The following is a 5,506-nucleotide window of genomic DNA, read 5'->3' as shown; positions in this document are numbered from 1 at the left end:
CCGCGAGGGGTGCACCCACCCGCTGAGATGGTGGGGCTGATCTAATAGGAGCTCACCAAGGCCAGCTGAACTGGGTCTGATAGAACATGTGATCAAACCAGACTCTCTGAACATGGCGGACAATGAGGGCTGCTGAGAAGCCAAGGACAATGGCACTGGGTTTTGATCCTACTGCATGAACTGGCTTTGTGGGAGCCTCGTCTGTTTGCATGCTCACCTTCCTAGACCTGGATGGAGGGGGGAGGACCTTGGACTTCCCACAGGGCAGGGAACCCTGACTGCTCTTTGGACTGGAGAGGGAGGGGGTGGGGGCAGGGAGAGGCAAATGGGAGAAGGTGGAAATTTTTAATAATAATAATAAAACAATAAAAAAAGAAAAAAGAAAGAAAAGAAAACCTTAGAAATCTGGTCACAAGACAGGCCAGGGCTGGTTCCTCCGTGTTCACACCAGAAGGTACTGTCTCTCCTGGTGCTCAAGCACATAACTTAACCAACACTGTCAAATGTGAAGCAGAACGTAATTACATCACAGCTTTTACAATGATTTGCTTAGGTCTCCGTAGTTTGCAGAATGTTTAATGTATGTGTTAACTGTTCTTTTCATCTCTCCCGGTTCTGTTCCAGAAAGCATTTTAATTAGGTTATCTCATCTACCTGGCTAAGAGCCATCCCCGAATTAGACTTTGATAATGAATCTTCACCCATTCTATGAGGATCATCACGAGAGTTTTCAGCTTTCATGATTCAGGATCTTTGGCACTGATGAAGTGTACTGCATTCCCCATTATCCACTAGGTTGCCTCAACCCTCCATTAAATGAGAATTAGTGCGAGAGTGTTGCCCAGGCCTAGCTCTAGACAACGCCGGCCTCTGCAGATGCCTCTGCATATGCAATTCTTTCAGGAAATGAAAACTGTCGTCCTTTTATAAAAATTGCATCAGCATTGTATGGAGCTGCATAGAACAGGAACCCCAGTTTAGCCCCTTAACCCAGCACTTTACTCTTTACAAGGATGGATGGGTTGGGGTTGGCACGATCCCCCCCACCCCAGGAAATGGCAGAAATTGCTGTAAAATGGCACGGCTACAGCAGGTGGATACAGACACCAGAGAGCAAGTCAATGGCTTCTGCTTTGTCCTCCACCCAGATCTTAGGAGTGCTGTTCGTCTTTATTTCTGCCCCTGCTTCTGTGAGAAGGAACCCTGACAAAAGCAGCTTAGGGGAAAAAGAGTGTATGTTGGCTCGACGTTGCAGGTCTCTATCATAGCAGAGAAGTCATAGTGGGAGGAGCTCGGAGACGCTGATTCCCATCTGTAATCAGCAAGGAAGGTGTGTTGTTTTCTCCACGTGAGCAGTCCTGGACCCGGCCTGGGAATGGTGCCACTCACAGTGGGCAGGTGTGCTCACCTCAGTACAGCCAAGCTAATCCCTCCCAGGCCTATCCAGGGGTGATTCTAGATTCTAGAAACTGACAACACTTGCCATCACATCAGAGGAATTCATCTAAGATTTCTGCTGGGAAAGATGGAAAAATGCAGATTCCAAGAATCCCAAGCTCTCTGATACAGGGAGAGATTAGATAGAGAAATAAGATTGAACTTCCCACCCGTGATGCTACACCCTTCATCCCTGCAGAGAATGTCTGAATGATAACACTTAACTTCTGGACCGATCAGTTAACAGCATGCTTCTGCCTACTCTGCTGCCATGGCTTGGCTATGTCCCCCAAAGTTTCACACGCTGGAATTTTGCCCCCTAGTGTGGCAACATTGAGGTGGTAGACTGTGGTTTGGATGTGAAGTGTTCTCTCCAAGAGCTTGTGTTGGAGGCGTTGTCACCAACATAACATTCAGAGGTAGGGCTTCGGGGGGATAATTAGAAAATAAGGACTCTTAGCTAATCAGTGGACCTAACACGAGGATGGATTCATAATCTGATGATATTATTAGGAAATAATAGCCACTAGAAAGTGTGATCTAGTTTGGAGGAAGCCAGCCATTGAGAGCATGCCTTCAGAGTCTCCCCAACGGCTTCCTGTCCACTGGGAAGTCAGCGGCTCTGCTTCACCATACTTCCTCCACCGTGGTGTTTGTTTGCCTCCTAGACATCACTGTGATGAAAATCAGCACCCTGGCATTGAGACCTCTGAAACCTGGAACCAAGTAAGTGTTTCTTTCCCTTAGCAATTATTTCCCGGTGTTTTATTGCAGTGGCAAGTAGGACCCAGTGACAAGCATTAGTTTCTTGTGAGGGTCTGCCTCAGAAGGGAATTAGCTTGACAGGCTTTTTATAAAAAGAACAAGTGTGGGTCCTGAATCACTCAGGTTCTGTGATTTTTTTTTTGTTGGACCCTGAAGTCCAATCACAGAGGAGTCTCCCCAAGAGACCACTTTCACACCACAGTTGATGTAAAAGCAAGAGGATTTAATTAATTCTGTTGCGACAGGGTCTTTCAGCATTCGAGAAGCCAAAACACCCCAAATGCCTGTCACAAGCCATTTTTAAAGCAAAAAGCCATAGAAGGGGGGGGGGTGGACTCAGGGTTGTTCTTCAACTATTAGGATTGGCTTATTCAAAGGGCTATTAACAATGATTGGTCTAAGCCAGGGATGGAGGGCAGTTGCCAGATCAGGTAAGAGGAAACATTTGAGGGTTACTTTGACCCCTTTCCAGGGATTAAGTCAAAACATCAGGAACTGAGTCAACACCAAGGGTTATCTTGCCCCTATTCCAATAACTGAGTTCTATTTGGAGAACACTCATAAGGACTCAGGGAGATGGAAAATCCCCAACATTCCAGTATGTGCATGTGAAGTTGTTAGGTCCTTGGTTCCCAGGGGAGGGGAGGAGCACTAATGCTGAAAGGCCTCGGAGTTGTCCTAGAGTTTTTCACTTTTACATTTCCCCACTACATTTTGACAGAAATGAGGGCCTGCCTGGACATCTGTTATACTTGAACTTTCAGAACTATGAGCCACATAAACTTGTCCCCCATCACTGCTACCTGGCTGTCCCTCAGGCAAAGAGACATGCTGTCATCCCCCCAAGGGTCCAAAGTCCCCAACTCACCATGTCTAGTTGGTTATCTTCTAAAGCCAGAGAAATTGGAAGTTAACCACACTTCTTATATGAGATGGGGGAGGGAGTACAGATTGTGAAAATACAATCAATTTGCAAGGCATAAAATCTATAGTTCCAAGTCTTCGCTTTAAATAACTCCTCATGCGGCCATCACTAGTGCTGATGATGCTCTTACTCCACCCAGCTGTTACTGCCAGCCAGCTCCTTGGGTGTCATGAGTCTTGCCCTTGTAGAATGACCCAACCCTTCCCTCTTGAGCAGAGGAGGAGTCTTCATTAGCTCTTAGCTCTGGACATGGAAGCACTATGGAGTTCCCTGTGGATCACCTCCACTTTCAAATCTTCATGATGCAACAGGAAGCCTGTCTTCCCTAGACTGCTGCCTCAGTTTCCCCAGCAGCTACCGTAATCCCTCCCTTTGTTGTTTCAGTGGTGGAGAAAAGCAAATGCCTTTGGCGAGAGTGAACCGCTACTGCAGTCTGCTCACCCCATGACTTGTTTCTTTGGAATGACAACTTTAAGCTGAGCAGCCCTTCAAGGTGCAGACACAAGGAACAAACTGTCCCGTGTGTGTTATTGGGGATAACAGTGAGGTGCCTTGGCATCTCCTTGTTTTCCACCTGTGAGTGAAAAGGCCCAGTCTAAAGGCTGCAGTTCAGATATACACCACATCTTGTAGGTTTTCATTCATTTTACTCTGCATATGTTGAGAAGGATTTCAGTCAACCAGGATGTATCAACTTACCTGGATCCTTTTTCTTTGGCAGACATATGGTCAGTTTCAGATGTCTGTTGCTGCTTTACTATGACTTGAATGGCATAAGGAGATTTAGCTACCTCCATCTGCCTATGATGTCTTCCTTAGACACTGACACATGCAAATGCCACGCACGTACATTTGCGGTGGTTTTGCTGCAAATTCCAAGAGCTAATTTTTTTTCTTTCTCTTTTGAAGGCTCCCCAGACTCCCCCGCCCCTCCTTGGTAAATGTGTTAAATCTTGGAAAAGATGTTATCAAAGGGAGAAAAACAGGTGGGAAAGAAAGAGATGAAAACACCCTGACAGTTCACTTCTGTTTTGCAGCTGTGAGAGCCGTTGTTGGAATTGTTACCTCCCTTACCGAGATAATTAATTCTCTTTTTTAAAAAAGAGAAGACACGTCTCCTTCCTTCAATCAGTGTCAACAGCCAATTACTCTCTTTCATCACCCGGAGTGGAATAACACAAATGTTATCAAGGAAGAAAACAGTTGGCCCGACAAGATTAGCAATTCACTTTGTCTTAATCTTCTAATCACATGGTATGCAGCAGTTTACAGTAATATGCACCCAAATTTGCTAGTAGATCGTTCTAGAAAGGCCCCGTGGAAATCCTCCATCGCATCCTCTGCATTTGGTGCAGAAGAGCATGTCTTCCTGTAAGAGATATGAGATGAATTGAGACCAGCTCCTCCTCGCAGAGTTTTCCCTCATCCATTACCCTCTGCAGAAGGCTGTTAATTATGTAAAGAGAGTCATACCCAATAGAATATATAACTGGGAATGGCTTTTAGGGGGAACAGAAAAATCAAAGGCAGCTGATGGTGACAGAAGGTTTGTCACCAGCAATAAGATTAGCATTTTGCTGTCATCTTTTGGGAAACAAAAGGCTTCTAGTCTTTATGAAGGTCAGGCATTTGTTGTGCCGTTTGGAATTTGTCCCAAAAGTCTTTGGGAAGTCCAACTTTGTTATTGGTACTCAAAAATCACACTCCTCACTCAAGGTGTGAGTATGGTGTTGGATTATGACAGAAATGACACTTGTAATTGACAGGGGGAAACTGATTGAAAAAACCAGCCCCGTTTCTGGCAGGGTGGTGATATTGTCAGACTCCGTCTTTGCCAGCTTCTTTAGCTCCTTTAAGCAGGGGTGGAGAGAGGAACAGTGTGATGCTCAGACGATGAATGAAGGATTCTGTCCATTCTTGGCTACCAGGTACCTTGAAGCCTAGTGACCCTGCAGCTCCAGTGGCTGCCCCTCAACACATGGCCTTGGCTTTCTCCTTGTGTGTTGTTACTCCTAGAATTTCCCGCCAGTGTACAAACTCTTTGGCCATAGAAGCATGAAGGACTTGAAGTGGGGCAGTTAATGCCAAGGAAGAGCAGGGGAGGAAGCCAAAGGCAGATTCATGCTCAGGAGAACAGTATAGGGTAGACATTATTCCCTGCCACGGAATTGAGGAAGGAATGGGGGCTTGGTTCAGAGCTTTCTAATGATCCACCTGGCATTAGAGTCCCCCCTCCATGGAGGAGGTGATACCCTTTGTGGTATATGCCACATCAGGTACCCTGGCCATTGATGCTGCATCCATTCCCATCCCTTGACTTGAAACCTGAAGGGGAAGTTCTGCTTCCTGGGTGGCCACAGAGCCTTCAATCAATCTTAG

The sequence above is a fragment of the Microtus oregoni genome, unplaced genomic scaffold (assembly GCF_018167655.1).
Source record: "Microtus oregoni isolate MIOR12 unplaced genomic scaffold, Mior012 000026F_ref0000081, whole genome shotgun sequence".
Classification (NCBI taxonomy): Eukaryota; Metazoa; Chordata; class Mammalia; order Rodentia; family Cricetidae; genus Microtus; species Microtus oregoni.
The sequence above is the reverse complement of the archived record's forward strand: the minus strand, read 5'-3'. Positions refer to the sequence as shown.